General features: G+C 46.8%; 1 protein-coding gene across 1 annotated transcript in view; it reads left to right on the forward strand.

Moving 5' to 3' along the window:
* Plxna2 (plexin A2) overlaps window positions 1–18,381 on the forward strand; it is a 210,775-nt gene that overhangs the window by 110,647 nt on the left and 81,747 nt on the right.

Here is an 18,381-nt window from a genome sequence, read left to right on the forward strand (position 1 = left end):
GAAGCAGAAATAGACTAAAGAATCTTGCTGGTGTTTTGAAACCATGGAAAAACAAGAGTATGCACTTGCCGCCGCCTCCCTCCTTTCTTTCCTCCCGTGCCCCCATTAGAACTCAAAACCATTCCTATTCATCCCAGTCAGAATGAATTCAGTCTTCTGGGCTTCTCTCTAACTTTTATGGTAAAACCACACATCCAATAAATTTCTATCTATTTGATGTCTTTCCCCATTAGGCTCTTAGCTACTAGGGACCAGACGAAGGTCAGAGAACCCCAACCCCTCCCAAGGCCAGTCGTACAGCCAGAACTCAATCAGTGTTTGAGAAAAATAATTTGTATAGGAAAGCTCAGAGAAAAGCAGGCAGGCAAACCTATTCTGTGTGCCAAGCTGAGAATATTGGGTTTGAATATGATCACAGAGGATTACAAAAATTAATTTTATTTTATCTAATATTGTTTGATTTGGGGCCTCCGGAATTCAACATGCAAATTTATGCTCCTAGTGCAAATTGGAGCATGTCCAGATTAATGGAGAAAATTCTAGTCACCCCACTTTCTTCAGAATCCTATTTCCTTTACCTAGGATCACCTATTTGTTTGCCCAAGGGTGCACTAAGAAGTAAATTCTAGGAGAGGAGGGAACTCGGGGGGCAGCACCCACTCCAGACTGGGTGAACTGAGGACTCCACGGAGCATGGGAAGTTGGGGGCAATGGTCAAAAGAACCAAAGGCTGCTCTTCTGGTCCCAGGGCAGTCTTCAGTGGGATGCACATCACTTCCAATGTCTTCTATTAATTCGTACTCTTTTCGTGCTCCCAGACTTAATGAGATTCCTTGGGCATTGTTAATAAACAATGTCTGCCTGACCTTTTTAGAGTGGTAACATTGTATTGTTTTATTTCATGAAATAGGGCCTACACAAAAGGCCATTTGGCTTAGTTATTGTTACATTTTGAAATGGATTTGCTGCTAGAAATGCATTGGGTTCTGAGACTCAAGGTATCCATTGAGGCCCTTGGAGATACTAATCACAGAATAGCCCACAGAGGAAGCAACCGTATTCAAACCTGAACTTCAGGCTCACACCTTCTGAGCTCTTTCCTGGTTCTTTAGCTGTGCCTGCTCCCACTGCCACAATGCCTTGCCTCCAAGGGCACTGTGGCTGCTGGTACCATCTTGTCCTACCTACAATCGATTCAAGCTGAATCAATACTTATAGAAAAGAAGCAAGACCGCCCACATACAGGAAATATATTTTCTCATCTCTCTTTAGTTGAGTTTGCTGCAAGCCTGTGTGTGTGTGTGTGTGTGTGTGTGTGTGTGTGTGTGTGTGAATTAGTCATTGGAATCTCTGGTTCTGTTTTTCGTGAAGTTCAAGTTCTTTACCTGTGGCCCTAGACTAACATCTAGTGGCCGTGGGGTAACGTTAGTAGACATCAGTTCAGAGAGTGAAGCAGCACACACAATTTTGTCGCTTAATATCTTCTGTCTCTGGGGTCACCTGGATGGAATAGATACCTTGTCGTTCCCGTAATTCTTCAAGATAGCTCTGCACAAAGGGAGTTGACACATCTCACTTCAGTTGTAGAGCAAAGGCGAGGGACATTTCCTGAGTCCTGCAAATACCTACTCCTTTCCAAGGCGATTGATAAGCCCCTCCTACCTCAGGAGCTGCCTGGCCCAAGGGTGTCTCTTTCTGCTTTCCTGCATCCTGAGACTCCAACCTCAACATATAAGATTACTTTAAACGCAAACAATGACAGATAACCATTCGAGGAGAGTCATCCTTTTACATTGTAAAAATTGAGTTGGGAATTGTCACTTTTAAGAGGTAAGAGAGAGACATATGGACAGAATACCAAGAGACTCTTATTTGTCTCTTAACATTAAATCTAAATCATAAAACCATAGCAAGGCACTCTTACCTTTAGGACTCTACATTTCTTCATGAAAAGTATGCAGAGGGTCCAAAAAGCCCACACTCAAAAACACATCTCACCATGTTTTGGTCTCCCTAATGGTAAAAAAGAATGAACCCAACTGCCCCATCTCAAAGCCCAAAAAGTAATGAGGAATTGACTCCGCGAGAGTTCTTGGGGTGAATGATTGGGCAGGTTTTTATTGTGGCACTTGCTTACGTGTGGGAATGTTCAATGTTTCCCTCACCTTCTTGGCTTTGAATTAATACATTTAGGAAGTTATTAATGGACATTAGAATAGGAAGGAACTTTGAAAAACATCATGCTAAATGAAAGAAGCCAGGCACAATGAATGATGTATTGTGTGGTTCCATGGCTATGAATGTATAGAAAAGGAAGATTCCTAGGGACAGAGTCAAGTGGCAGGTGGCCAGGGCTGGAGTTGCTGCGGAGAGAAGAGATGGGAGTGACCGCAATGGCTATGGGATTTATTTTTTTGGGAGGGGAGTAAAAATATCCTAAAATAGTGGTAATGTTTGAACAATTCTGTAAACACACTAAACACCATTGAGTCATATACTCAGTGGGTGAATGCTATGATATGTGAATTATATCTCAAATAACCCCTTGTAAAAAGTCTTAGGAAGGCTGTACCCTAATTGTCTGGCTACTCCATGGCATCTCCTTCCTCTGGCAACCACCACCCAAAGAGAGAGTGGGCACCCTGTCACAGCCACGGTCAGCTTGTGGGACCTGCTATCCTCCTTCAGGTTTTTCTTCCTTTCCTTTCCTCTCCCTGCCCTTTTTCCTGCCATGGCCTCCAACTATTTCCTATTCCTTCTATCTCCCTTTCCTTTTTATCCTTACCAAACCCTTCATCTGATAGGTGCATCCTGTGAGATTTTTCTTGACCCCAGGAAGCTGAAGGAGACAGGTAGCAGGAGAGATAATGATAAAAATCCATAGTAACTAACATTAAATTGTTAATATTACTATACATTATCGTCATAGCAGTCTAGGACTTTCTTTAATCCACACCATGTCCCTATTAGGCAAATAGTCAACCACATTTTGTAGATGAAGACACTAAGATTTAAGAAGCAGACTAATGTGTGCAAGAAAACCCAGCCAGGCAGGGTACAAGCAGAATCCAACCCGCCTCTGCCCAGCCCGGACGCCCACCCTCTGGAGCATCCTGGGACCTTAAATATGAGACTGGGCTCGGTTATTTATTGATGAATGGTAATAGAAGTAATTTGATGGGGTTCAAAACTGCAGTATCTAGGATCTCATCTGTCGGTCTGATATTTATGGCCACTCATGGGTGATATCTGCGATACTCTTCCATTCGTTATGGTTTTCATTAAGACTCTAATCCCGTTTAGAAGTCTGTTTGTCACTTTTAACTCCTCTGTTTAATCTTGGGCAACCCCGATCCTTCTTCACTACAAGCCGGAGGAAGACAGCAGCTACGGGTGGCTCTTTCTCACAGATGTGTGCAGGCGGGGCGGGGGGCCCAGAGGGTGGCGGGCTCATCTGCCTGTGCTCTGAGTGTGCACCAAAGGTGCTCATGGAGCATCAGCAGGAGCATGTGAGACATGTGTGTGGTGGTCACGTGTTGGTGTGTGGTGCATATCGTGTGGATGTGTTTGCGTTCATGGGCGCGTGCAGTGATTGTGTGTGTGTGTGTGTGTGTGTGTGTGTGTGTACGTCAGGGGCTTTCTTTTCTAAAACACAAGAATTCTTGAATTGAGACCTAACCACCTATTTCCAAAGCACAGCGCTCCTTGTCCCCTGAGCCCATCTTCCACTGCGGATCAGTCCCCTGGGATGGAAGGTTGGTAGGTGCAGGAAAGGAGAGAGAACTGGAGCAACCCTGGAGTCCGCCTCTGCTCACAGTGGTCCTGAGCCTCTGTTTAGCTTCCCCTAGGGATCGGAACCTCCTTTCCTGCTGTGCTGACTTACAAAGAAATTCTTCCTCTGGGCTCCTCTTCCTTGAGGGAGGCCTAGGATGGCTTTACTTTTTGATAATTATTTACAATCAACTTCCAAGGAACCAGAAAGAAAAGAACCCTAAGTGGCCCTTATTGTGTTCTTCACTGTCCACAGAACACATGCCGCAGCTCATTCTCTTGGCTTTAGTATATGAACCTTCATGCCCATGACACTTTCACCCCGTCCCGTCTCACTTTCTGTCTTCTCCATGGTGACTTCCCTACTTCTGAACCCACAGTTGATTCGAATCTCTCTACACCCTCCCATCCCCATTCCAGAAATGTAAAAGGCATCACAATATTAAGTGCTTAAAAATATTCTCTTTGGGTCAACTGGCCAGAACTCTGATAGATCCGCCAACAGCCCACATTTTAAGTGCCTACTTCTCTAGAGACTTTGAGCATCAGGGTTGCCAAACATGATGGTTCAGGTTGTGCACTGCTCAAAGGCATCTGACTGAGGGGCCAGATGCATTCAGTAGACACTGTTTTCAGCTGCACAAAAGTGCTGTCTTGGCTAGTGGGGGTTCAGAAAGGAATTCTCAGAGAGCTGCATCTCCAGTAGCAGCTAGCGGAATGCTTAATTAGAGACACACACAGTGCTGTTCCTCTTCCTCATGCCTCAGCAGATGAAGTGTGACCCACAGTCCTACTTCAGAAAGTGTCACCCGCTCTCTGATTAATCCCGCCCCTCTCTGATCACCACTTAACTCCACATGCCCTTTTCGGGCTCCAGCTTAATTTTCACTTCTCAGTATCCGCCTTTTAAGTATCCTGAATCTTTTCTCTCACATCTTTGTTATGTCCTTCCAACCAGTTAGCAAGCTCCAGGAGGCCAGAGAGAACATTTCCATTTCCTCTGCATTTGGGCCACCCCTGTGACATCTATCTGATGACTCTGTCCCCGGTGGGGACTAAATCACTGCTGTGGACACACTGAGTCACCAACGGAAGGTGCAGACACCAAAGCCCTGTGCTCGGAGTTGTGTGCCTGACCACGGATCCTCTCGCCCCTGAAATGCCAACTCAGCCAGGCACCTCAGGGGACATGAGCTCACCCATGTGCCTCCCTCCAGCTCTGGACCTCATTGCCACAAAAATGTCCCTAAGGTGTGGGTCCTTCCGGAGGAACTTGGCGGGTCTTGCGGTCTCTCTCACCGAGTGTGGGCAGGAGGAATAAGTGGCCCCTGGGTCTCACCAGTGACCCTTGCGTCATGGCCTCAGCTCTGGATGTGTGGGAGCTCTACAAGGAGAGAACTGTACCCTCCCTGCAGGCTGCTGGGTTCAGATGAGGGACAGGCCTGTGCGAGGGCAGCCTCAGGGTGACAGCCTTCTGCTGGGTCTGTGACCTTGTGCTATGGTTCCCTTAAAGCAGCCTGCACAGCGGGCCTTGCCCTCAGTACCAGGGATGCATCTCCTGCCATTTTTTCCTGATGACCTGCAACCCCCAGCCGCGTCCTCCATGTCCACCCTGCAGTCTCCTCATACCCCTGCCTCCTCAACTCCCCCTCCTGGTCCGAAATAAATAAAGCATGCAGGCAGTCACTAAACAGCAGTGCCGATGCCCACCCCTCACGCCCGAGGACGATAATGCATCACCCGCAGAGCGTACCAAGATGGAGCCAGATTATGCTCAGGTGGTTAAAAGTCCAGGTCTAATTGGAGATCGAGGGAATCAAGCCATTGTATTATTAATGATTCTCTGGCAATGTTCTGATTAAAACAGTAATTTTAATAAGCACAGCTCGATGCTAAGTGTTCACTGAGCACCTAATTACATCAGTTATAACTCCAAAATTATTTAAAATTCTGCTTTTTTTTCCACCAGACCCGGCATGCACCAAATAAAATAGACTCAGACAACTCAATGATTATTTTCTCTAATTTCCTAAGCACCTGTTTAAGAAGGGGAGGCTCTTTTGTCTCTCTTCTATCTAGCCCCCACAAGTTTCTACTGATGACCCCCAGAGACTCTAAGACGTTAGTTACAGTTGAAGCAGCCACTGCAGAAGGTCAGGCAGAGGAAGTAGCAAGGATAGTTGAGATTTGAACAGCCCCCTCCACTACTTCAGGCAAGTGGGGGCTGCACAGCCTAATTCCCCAGTGGTGGCTCAGGCGGGATCTGACAGTGGTAGGGAGACAGGGGCACCCGGAGGAATTCTAACCTGGCTCCCGCCAGCTCCTCTCGAAGGCTCAGTCCTCCTCGGATGTCCTACCCAACAGCTGCCCTTACATCTACTGAAATCCAGAGGCAGACGGGCCCAGAGACCCTTCTTGGTGTCCCTTCTCCTCAAGTTCTTCTGACCTGGAAACAACTTCAGTAGAAGAGACTGCATGGCCCATTCACTCCTGGAGGGCCACAAGGGTTTCAGGAAGAATGGTCTGCTAACCCTCTGAGCGTTGACACCCAGAACTTTCTTTTATTTAAAAAAAATTTTTTTGTTTTTGCTTTGTCAGTAAGTTCTCCATCTGTACCCAGAAGTAACAGCAATAATTCCCCTAGATTCATGCAATAAGCCTGATCGGGAGCAGTGCCACGTGGTAGTTCTCACTGCTCATGACCCTCTCTGAGGATGTGCGAGTTAGCAACAGCAGTCATTAATATTATCTCATCCAGCCAGTGTGCGGGGAGTTACATCCAAACAGCTTTATACTGACTCCACTACCCCTTCAAAGGGTTTATGGCCAGGCAGAGCTACTGAGGTCTCAGGCAGGCTGCGTAGCTGGAGGCTCACCCTGGGATAAGAAGTCTTCTGATCACTCCAAGCCTCAAACACAGTCTTAATTCAGAGTCGCAATGCCCAGTTCCAGATGAGAGTGAAACTGGATTTGACCAAAGCTCAGATTTGTTTCCTCCCCAAGCCTGGGTCTGCTGCGTGACCCTCTTTGCAGCCACGAGGGGTGGGCCCCCTCAGTCTTGTCTTTCTCTCCCTCCCTTCCCCCACGAGAAGGTACTCACCCCTTTGGAGGAAGGAAGGGGACTTCTCTCTTGAACTGGAATCGTCACAAGCTAGTCCACTGATGTCTCTGATTCTTCCAGGGCTAGGTGCTCAGTGGCGTTTGGATGAGCTGTTGCTGAGTGTCTCCAACTGGAGGGCCACCAAGCAGGGGTGCTCCTTGTGCAGCCACACCCCTCGGCTCTCATTTTGTAGAAGTTGCCTCTGTCTGTGTTCACAGAGAGGGCCCAGCACCACCGCCAGGGAATCTTCTCAGACAGGTTGTAAACTGCCCCAGGCCTCCTGCAGTGGTCACATCTGGTGCAAGCTTGTCCTGGGCCTACCATCTAGTTCATCTGCCCTCTGCCCTCCACCTGCTGAGAGCTCACCAATCCCTGGGATTCCCTGCCTTCCGCCTTCTGCTGTCCTGTCCTGTCCTCCTATGGCCCAGAACATGCATCGTAAGCTTTCCAGATGGTTCTATCAGAGGGAAACTAGGCATTCCCAGGGCTTCCCCCCAAAAAAAAATCACATAAAATCTCTTCTATTCTCATTGCTTCCAACCTTTTATGTCATTAATCTGGGTGAGGGGACTGTGGGTAAAGAGCAGAAGAATCATGACCCTGGATCTTGAGAACCTACTCTGAAATTTGTCATAACGTTCTGCCACCTTCCTTCGGAGTCCACCTTACTTTAGAATGCATCTTGGGTCCTTGGTGGATGTTTCGATTTTAGTATTCAGTAATGTTTACAAATGCAAAAACTGAAACTCAGAGAGATTAGGAGACTCACCCAGCACAGTAGAGTACGTGGTGAGGCTGAGCCAGATTTCCTCCCAATTCAGCAATTGTGTCCTTTCCATAACAGCACGAGCCTCTGCTGTGTTATAAACATTGTCTAGTTTTTAAAAAGGTCTCAAGTCACTGCATGGACCCTAGCAGAGTGCCAGGGGGCTCAGCCACACCTTGGGAACCTTAGCAGAGTGCATTTACTTAAGGGGTTTAAAATAGAACTTGGATCATTAGACACGTGTGATTAGCTTCTCAGCAGGTATTTATAGACTCCGTTGAATGAGAAACTGAAATGGGAGCATACAGGGACACCTCACATGAAGGAACAAGCAGAGCCCTGTGGGTACAGATGCTCGACTTACATCCTGATAAACCCATCAAAATTGAGAGTATGGGAAGTCAATATGCTTTTTTTTTTATTGTAAACAAATGGGGTACAACTCATTTCTCTGTTTGTACACGAAGTAGAGGCATACCATTTGTGTAATCATACATTTACATAGGGCAATGGTGTTTGATTCATTCTGTTATTTTTTCCTTCCCCCCCACCCCTCCCACTCCTTTTTCCCTCTATACAGTCCCTCCTTCCTCCATTCTTGCTCCCCTCTCACCCCCCATTATGTATCATCATCCACTTATCAACAAGATCATTCATCCTTTGGTTTTTTGAGATTGGCTTATCTCACTTAGCATGATATTCTCCAATTTCATCCATTTGCCTGCAAATGCCATAGTGTTATTATTCTTTATAGCTGAGTAATATTCCATTGTGTGTATACACCACAGTTTCTTTATCCATTCATCAATTGAGGGGCATCTAGGTTGGTTCCACAATCTGGCTATGGTGAATTGAGCAGCAATGAACATTGATGTGGCTGTATCTCTGTAGTATGCTGATTTTAAGTCCTTTGGGTATAGGCCGAGGAGTGGGATAGCTGGGTCAAATGGTGGTTCCATTCCAAGTTTTCTAAGGAATCTCCACACTGCTTTTCAGTGTGGCTGCACTAATTTGCAACCCCACCAGCAATGTATGAGTGTACCTTTTCCCCCACATCCTCGCCAACACCTATTATTGCTTGTGTTCTTGATAATCGCCATTCTAATTGGGGTGAGATGGAATCTTAGGGTAGTTTTGATTTGCCTTTCTCTTATTACTAGAGATGTTGAACATTTTTTCATGTATCTGTTGATTGCTTGTACATCTTCTTCTGTGAGGTGTCTGTTCATTTCCTTAGCCCATTTGTTGATTGGGTTATTTGTATTCTTGGTGTAGAGTTTTTTGAGTTCTTTATCTATTCTGGAAATTAGTACTCTATCTGAAGTATGAGTGGCAAAGATTTTCTCCCACTCTGTAGGTTCTCTCTTCACATTGCTGATAGTTTCCTTTGCTGAGAGAAAGCTTTTTAGTTTGAATCTACCCCAGTTTTTGATTCTTGCTTTTATTTCTTGTGCTATGGGAGTCCTGTTAAGGAAGCCTGATCCTAAGTCGACATGTTGAAGATTTGGACCTACTTTTTCTCCAATAAGATGCAGGGTCTCTGGTTGGATTCCAAGGTCCTTGGTCCATTTTGAGTTGAGTTTTGTGCAGGGTGAGAGATATGGGTTTAGTTTCATTCTGTTGCATATGGATTTCCAGGTTTCCCAGCACCATTTGTTGAAGAGGTCATCTTTTCTCTATTGCATGTTTTTTGCACCTTTGTCTAGTATGAGAAAACTGTATTTATTTGGGTTTGTGTCTGTGTACTCTATTCTGTATCATTGATCTACCTGTCTATTTTGATGCCAATCAATGCTCATAAATCTAATGCATTTTTATACATAAGTGATGAATCCTCAGAAAGAGAAATTAGGAAAACTACCCCATTCACAATAGCATTGAAAAAAATAAAATACTTTGGAATCAATCTAAGAAAAGAGGTGAAAGACCTCTACAATGAGAACTACAGAACACTAAAGAAAGGAATTAAAGAAAAACTTAGAAGATGGAAAGATCTCCCATGTTCTTGGATAGGCAGAATTAATATTGTCAAAATGACCATACTACCAAAAGTGCTGTACAGATTCAATGCAATTCCAATTAAAATCCCAATGATGTACCTTACAGAAATAGAGCAAGCAATCATGAAATTCATCTGGAAGAATAAGAAACCCAGAATAGCTAAAGCAATCCTTAGCAGGAAGAGTGAAGCAGGGGTATTGCAATACCAGACCTTCAACTATACTATAAAGCAATAGTGACGAAATGCTTTTACCACACCTGTCAGACATCCTAACTTAGCCTAGCCTACCTTAAACTCACAGGAGCCAACATTTGGGAGTAAGCATTGAACACAAAGCATATTTGATAATAAAGCGTTGAATAACTCACGTCCACACACAGATGGGCATTTTGCAGACTTGATGAGATGCACAAATACCCAATGTGTACAATACCCCAAAATGCTGGCACCTGTCACTGTAAAATATCCATTTTCTACCTTCATCATCAGGTGACTGACTGGGAGCTTCAGCTTGATGCTCCTGCCCAGCATCACCAGAGTAGCCACCACAAACCACCAGCCCAGGAAAAGATCAAAGTTCAAAATTCAAAGTAGGGTTTCTCCTGAAGGGGCATGACTTTGGTCCCATAGAAAGCCAAACCATCGTACGTCAGGACTGGGTGTAATCTAAAAAGATACCCTTCTAAAAAGAGTGTAAAATACATTAGAGTCTTACCATTTCGGCAGACAGGTGGACTTTTAATTCAGAGCTCAAGATCCCAGAGATTGGTAAGTCTTTTTGGAGGAGGGAGCCAGGGTCCTGTGGTGAGCCGGCCAGCGGAGGAGGTTCTGAGCAGCTCAGGCACAGACAGGGTAGCAAGGGCGTAGGAAGGACCATCTGCTGGGGAGCCCAGTTCAGAGGGCTGAAACATCCAGCTCAAGTGTTTGAACTATAAACTCCATCCAGGGACAGTGTTTCCCTTTTTTGGATTATGGTGGAGCATTATTATTATTATTATTATTATTATTATTATTTTATTATTATTTAGCTGAGATCATCAGTACAAAACATAGCCACTTGGAAGCCTTCCCTGATTTGCACTTCCTTATTTGCTCCTGTAGTCTTTCATATCTCCATCAGAGCACTAATATTTCTTTGTAACTTGGGACTTTAGTCTATCTTGCTAACCACACTCTGAATACTTTGGGATCAGGGTCTTATCTGTTCATTCTTTGAACTTAATGTCTACATAGAGTGTGCAGCAGATGCTTAATATGTGCTTATGAATAATAGCCATCATCTGTGTGCAAGGCCCTGGACTCAGTATTTTCTAAGCTGTGTATCTTTCACGCCTAAGAAGCAGTGTGGTGTCCAAGTTAAGAACAGGGGCTCCCTCGTCAACAGAACCAGCAGTCTGGGTTTGAGTCCCAGCTGTACAACTATATGCCTTTGAATAAATTCACTACAACTCCCTCCATGTTTTCCTCATCTGCAGAAAATTTTTATAGAAGTATATGCATTCTTTTCAAGACTATTTTATAAGTCAATAGGAGAAACTCAGAGATGAGTAACTTTCCCAAAGCCACATAGCTAATAAGCCAAAGAGCTGAGGTTTGGACCCAAGTAGCCTCCCTCACAGAGTCCATGCCACCTTGAACTTTCATGAAAAAGATGAAAAACAAGTGTGTGTAGAACACATCTCATGCAGAAAGGCTGGAAAGCAGATTGATGGGGCCATGAGTTCCCATCCTGCTGTGAGGATGCAGGGCAGCCAGGCACCCTGTGGCAGTGACATAGAAAGAAGAAAGGCACAGTGGTGAAAGTCTGTAATCCCAGTGACTTGGGAGTCTGAGGCAGGAGGATCGCAAGTTCAAATCCAGCCTCAGCAACTTAGCAAGGCCATAAGCAACTCAGTGAGACCCTATTTATAATAAAATATAAGAATGGGTTGGGAATGTGGCTCTGTGATTAAGTACCCAGAGGTTCAATCTCTGGTACAAAATTTTTTTAAAAAGTGAAAGAAAGACAAAATTTCTCCTTTCCTCTTTTCCATTCTGTCGTCACCTTCCTAGCATGCCACAGTCCAATCTCCTTCACTTTTCTGATTAACTCCTTGGTCCTACCCCTTGCCCATTCCTGAAGTTTTTCCTGCTTCAACTCATGTAGGTACATTAGTAATGCTCCCAGCTTGAACCCTCTAGAATGGCATTTCCCACTTTCTAGCTTATCTGCCCCCAAACATAAATTCCCCAAGCCCTGTCACAAATGCTTCAGTGAGCTTCGACCCTTTACTTAGACAACAACAAAGGTGTTCTTACTTCAGATTCCTGACCAGTTTCCTCTTGGGCTCCTTCCCCTGATGGTTCCGACCCCAAACATCCCCTTTCTAAGCTGAAAGCCTTCCAGATTCCAAAGAGAATTGAATATTAACCGAGCTCCAGACCCCTCCTTCCATTCTCTCCCGGTGGCCAGAAGGCAGGGGCCAGAAATCCAGAGGGCAGGACCCAGAGGCAGGGCCTATAAGGCAGGTGCCTTTAAAGTCAGGCTCCATGTGGTAAGGCTAGTCTTGGTCCCTGCATGACCAGGACCCTCATGGGAACAAGTTCTGGGCCAATAACCAGTGTGGAATGGAAGTGGCCAGGTGAGGAGGCACCCTGCCTAGCTCTCCAGCACCTTGGCATCCTCGCCTCCCCCTCCTGGGGTACGTGAGTCAACGTTGGCCCTAGAAGGAGCTTTGTAGGGCCCTGCTAATCCCAAGCATCTGGCTCCCAGGTGAGAGATCTGTTTTAGTTATTTCTTAGACCTTATTTCCCAAATCCTTCTCATCCCCCATTTCCTATCCCACCTGCTTTCCCTAACTGAATAAATCCACTGTTGTCATGGAGACAATGGTATCAGCATCTCTGCTTCTTTGTAGATTCTTCCAAAATCCTGAACTAGAAAGGGGCCTACTTCTACCTCCCTTGTATTCCTGGCACAGGAGTCCTGTCTTAAAAACAGACGGTGTGGTTTTGGGAATGTCTGCTTTGACCATTGGGTTTTCTACCCTCTTTGTATTTTTACATTACCTAAGTTTTACCTTCTTCCCTAGGAGACTGGGCTTAATGTGATATTTCTCAGCCAAGGTTGCCAAGTTTTAGCAGATGTGCAACGTTGGATTATTTCAGGAATAAGGACAATAGATTGAGGGGCTCCCCAGGCCTCATGCACAGTGCAGATCTAATTCTCCCCATTTGATAGATAAGCAGCAGTCCCATCCCCAAAAGGCCAGGTGGACCTCTCAAGGTCACCTGACCAGCAGTGTGAAGCCTGGGCAAGGGTCTCCTACAACTTTTCTGTGCAAACACTGCCACCTTCAGTGGGGTCTACACCTGGAAATTGAGCATGAGAGCCACCACTATTGAGCATCTCCAACCGTGTTCAAAGTTCTTTAGGGACAGTTGTCACATGCACTTCAAAATGACCTTGTAAAACTGAAATTCTTATCATCACCATTTTTCAGAGGAGGAAACTGAGACTGGTGGTCCAACATCTTAGTGTCATATAACTGGTAAGCACAGGAAACTGCATTAGAAAGTGAGAATGGTCTCCTTCAAAGTCCACAATATGGCCTCTACTCGAAAACTGCTCAGGAGTCAGGAGAGAGAGAGAGAGAGAAGCTGAGGCCAGACGCAAGGCAAAACCACAGCAGGGTTCAGGGCCTTCCGGCATCTGAAATAGAACAGGCCCTGCCTGCCCTAGTGCTATCCAAAGGCTGATTGCAGTTTGGAGCCAGGGGTTTCTTCTGCCATTGTCCTCTCCTCTTTGACTCCTGTAGGACCTCTGCTGGTTTTTTATGAATGAGGAGGAAAAAACAGTCTTTGAAAACTTCAACCAACTTTGGATTCCTCTCTCCGAGTGATAGATAGCTTTAATTACTCTGAATTACTCAGCCACTCTACTCTTCTCCCCCAAGTCATTAAAAATAGATTTGCTCTTTGAACTCCACTCCACCCTCGGGTCTCCAGATAGTCCAGAGCACCGAGGACACTGCCTCGGGTCAGCTTCTGGCCAGCAGGCTGCCCGTCACTGTAGCTGCAGTCAGACTCTGGGGGCACCCAGCAGGTTTGCTGGGAGCTCACGACTACTTGATGACCACATTCCTACAACTGTCACAGCTCAGAGGATGCACAAAGGGCTGGATTAGAGTTCTCTTTATGGGGGGTTAAGGGAACCTGAACACATCACTATTGGGTTTTAAAGAAATGGATTCAACCGTGGGAATGAACAATAATAGTTCTTTACATTAATTACTGGGAAGCTGATTGGTTGCAAAGACCTCAGCTGAACGTGTGGTACTCTGCTCCCTGGGATGCCCTGACACAGGTAGGAAGGTGGTGGTGTCTCTGTTTGGATAAGGACATGGAGGCTTGAAGCAGTGGATGGAAGTGCCCAGAGCCACACTTGTCCTCAGGGACAAGTCCGGGACAGGAAGCCCTGCTTCCTCCACCCTGCAGCTGTCCATCAGAGGGCTCAGACTGTCCGTGGGGGCTGGGATGGAAAACAGCACCTGCTCACGGCCTCTTCCACCACTCTTCTGGTCCTAGTCAACTTCAAGAACAGTCCAGCAGGGACTCTTCCACCCTCCCCAACCTCCTGCCCTCTTTACCTTCTGGTATCACCTCTCTTGCTCTCTGCCTCCTGATTCACTGGATGAATCATTGTTATGAAACAGAGGAGAGCAAATGAGCAAAGAAACATGCAGTGGTCAGGCGGATGATCATAACTGCAGTGTCCAACAGCTAGCCCGGGCACTGATGTCTAGGAAGAAGAAAGATAATGCTGGCAGCCAGCCCTGGGGCAACCCCAGGAGGGAGAACCCTTTTCCCCTTTGGTCCTCACCTCTGTCTCCACCCCACTGCCTCTATGTGCAAGTCAGGCAGACTTGGACTCAAACTCCTCTTCTGCCACCTGCGAGGCATGTGACCTCCAGCTAGTTACTTAACCTGAAACCTCGTTTTCTATGAGGTAAAGTGGGACTAAGAGTACTTCCCTGCAAGGTGGGCATAAGGATTAAATGAGATAATGTATGTCAAGTGCCTGGCATGCGGTAGACACTGGATAAATGGCAGTTATGATTACTATTGTTCTCGCTGCTTTGTTCCATTCCATGAGCTCCATCAACTGCCAAACTCAGAGCATCCAGCAGCCTGTCAGATATCAGCAGGAGTCCTCAGTGCCCTTGCTTCCCCCAGTCTCTGGGGAGCATAGCCAGGGAGGGTTCATGCTTTCACTGCTGCCTCCACACCCTCATCGACTCTCCCAGCAGGGGAGATTTCCATTAAGGTGTTGCTGCAGGCACTCATCCAATCAGCTCTTTCCCCCACAGGACAGGAGAGAGGTGTGGGTGCTTTTCCATGAAGACTAGCTGAGCCCAGAGGCATGTAGTATGAGGTCTGTCAGGAGCTCAGGAGAGCACAGCCCTACCCCAGAGGGTCCCCTTTGGCTTCTGTGCCTGAGAGAATCAAGTCAGGAGTTGGAACTTGGCTAGGCTTCCCCAACCATTGGCCCACATTTCCCTCTCTGTGAGGACTCTGAACCTTGGTCACCATCAGGTATAAAGAGAAGGATAGAACCTTCAGCTCCCAGGCAGAACATCCTTCAGACTCTCCAAGACAGTTACACCTATTGGTTGCAGGGTTGACCGGACTCAGAGTAAGCCTGCAAAGAAGAGAAGGCACCCACCCATCCATTCCATCAGCTCACAGCTGTGGGGCATCGAGAGCTGCCCGTGACTGAGAAGCAGAGCAGAGAAGCAGAGCCTTGTCTGCCCCCAGGTTGCTTCCAGACTCCTGAGCCCTGCTCTGGTCTTATCTCAGATCTGGCTCAGCCTCTTTCTCCTTGACCCCTGAGCCAACTCTTCCCTCGTCACCCTGCAACAAGAAGCCCCAAATATCATGTCCAAGAGGAGTAAAGACTCCATCTTGGGCAATGGAGGATTCTCCTCCATTTGACCACTGGCCACTTGCTGTGTGATTGGAGTTAAGACAACCCTTGGGGACCTTAATTTTCCTGATGGATCAAATGATAATCATAATACATAACAATACCTGTCCTTTCTTCCTCCCTGGGGAACTGTGTAGATCAAATGAGATAATATGTATGAAAGCATTTTGAAAATGCTAAAACCCTCTGGCAGTATTTCCGGGATTGTGCTATTGATCTCAGCCTATACAGCAGCCCTGGTGGGGCCTCTCTGCCATCAGCCAGATATGTCAATGAGTGTCAGATCATTTTTTAAAAATGGGTTTGGATTGGGGAAAAGAGAAGAAAATGGGTCTGAAATCCTGCAAACTTGAAGGAGAGAAGAGAAAGACTGGTAGGGAGGGACCAGCAAGAAAGGTACAAAGGAAGAGAGGCCCAGGGAGCCAGTCCCAACAGCTTCAGCTGCTGAGTGCTTTGCCTGGAGCCCTGGGGACCAGGAGGCTGATGATCAGGCCAACTGTATGCTCCATCCAGGCTGTCTGTGCCACCCCCACCCTCTCCACCTGGCTCCAGGCCACTGAGAAGGCCTCTGTTCTTTTCCTTGTGTCAGGAGCAGGGCACACATGCAGGGACAGGTGGACCATCTGGCAGGGGAAAGCAGATTCCAGAGAAGTAGGGGATTAAATGCTCAATGTCGGAAGGACCACGCTGCCTGGAGAACAGCTTTCGCTGCTCCTTCCCCATTGCTCTGTCTCTGGCTTGCCTGACTGCAAAGCATCCTGCAGGGCTCTTGAACACAGAGTGCTCCTGCCAGAGCCCCCTGAGGCGAGCCGCCACTCTCTGTCCCCTGACCCATGACTGTGTCTTGATTTTACCTCCATTATGGCATCTGCCCTACTGTAATAAGATTATCTATTTCCTTGGATTTCTTCTCAACTGAATGGTGGGCTCCAGGAGGGCAGAGAATGTAACCCCCATGCCTAACAGAGGGTGACTACCACAATGTAAGTGCCCAGTAATGTCTAAGGACTAAAGAGGACCTGGTCCAAAATCCATTGTCAGAATTCTGTGGGATCTTCTGCTTTCAACTCAAGTGTTTCTCTGGAAGACCCTCCAGGGGCTCAGAACCGTGGCCCTCCTTCCAAGGATCTAACCAGGGTGGCAGAGATGCTCTGTCCCCAAGCTCATCTGGCCTCGGGCTTTTGTTCTTACACCCACCACTGGGAATGCTTCCACCTAAAGAGTGATGCCTTGTATCTGGTGGCCTTAACTGTCCAGAGCCTCTGTCCACGACAAGGAAGATAGCAACTACCAGGCCTCAGAGGCCTACCTAGACTCACCCTTTGTGTCCCGAACGCTATAGATACACCATGCCTGTCAAGATCTTCAGGAACAAGGCTGGTTCCAGCTGTTTCCCTCAGTGACTTGTCCCCTTGGCCAATGATAATCTCATGTCCCCATGGGCTGCCCCATGTTGCACAGGGAGAGTGGTGGAGGGAGTGAGGCCCATCCCACACTCTGCACACACCTTGCTGTGCCCTTCCTACTGGGATTTCCAACACCACTGAATCAGGCCAAGAAGAACAGGGACGTGACGTGGGGCCCTGGGGCCAGAGGAGTCAAGAGCATAGCATGAGTCACCTTTAATTAAGAGTATTTCTTAAGTAAATGACTTAATAGGACAGTTATATTCATTAGACGCGTAATTACAAGACATAAGATCAAGCAGAAAAGAATGTGGAGTGCGAGGGTGGAATCCAGTTCAAGGCAGCACAGTGGGTCTTGGGATGGCAGCAGTAGACAGGGTGGGCACAGAGTGTCCTCCCACTGTGTGGCTCTCATCAGCCAGCCACTGGCCAACTCAGGTTGGGGGCAGGGAGCCTCAAGAATAATTAAAATGCAATAATAATAAATGAACACTAATTAAAGTCTCAGGGGAGAGTCCCATTAAACCCAGAATCAGCCCTGACAAACCCGGCCTGACTGCTTGCCACCTGGTGCAAGCAAGGCTCTGGCCTCCTGGAGCTTCTGGAGACAGCGGCGCCCCCCTGATCAGCCACTTGGGGCTGCACAGTGGGGCTGCCCCTGACCCTGGAAGCTTGAACTTGATCTTGTGAGGACTCAGAGACTCAGAATTAGTAAAATCAATTTCTCCCTGGGCATCCGTGGTCCCGGAGTTCTGTTACTTTCCTACACACACACACACACACACACACACACACACACACACACACACACGGCAGCCCCCACCACGAGTCACTCTAATCCCCGCCAGAGCATTAAGGCAGGTTTGATTCTGTTTTTCCTGGGCCCAAGACTGTCATTTAAAAAGACTTCCCCAAGGAGCTGAGATCATCTATAGCGGCCTTCTCAAACTTTAGCAAATCTGCTGGAAAAATATGTTTAAAGTCATTTCCTGAACCCAGTCCAGCAATTCTGATTAACTGAATCCTGAATTTTCTTGTCTAATAAGCTCACAGGTGATGCTAACTGAGTTGGTTCCAGGACCATACACATTGAGAACCATTGCTACTTGATAATCACAGGCTACCTGTTTTGGAGGACATTATTTTGGCCAAAGAGTGACAGGCCAGAGAGCTCAGAGACATCTCACATCCCAACTCTGTGTTCTTTCCCATCCTTCCCAAGTGAACCTAAACCTGCCCTTCCAGATTCGCACCCATGGCTTCCTGGCCTCACACAGTTTCTGAAGAAACTCTGCTCTCCTATGTTGGTTTATGGGTTCTTTCCTCCTAGAATCTGTATAAATAGTGTAAATAAATAGTATTTTGTGTAAC

This window comes from Sciurus carolinensis, chromosome 12, assembly GCF_902686445.1.
Source record: "Sciurus carolinensis chromosome 12, mSciCar1.2, whole genome shotgun sequence".
Lineage (NCBI taxonomy): Eukaryota > Metazoa > Chordata > Mammalia > Rodentia > Sciuridae > Sciurus > Sciurus carolinensis.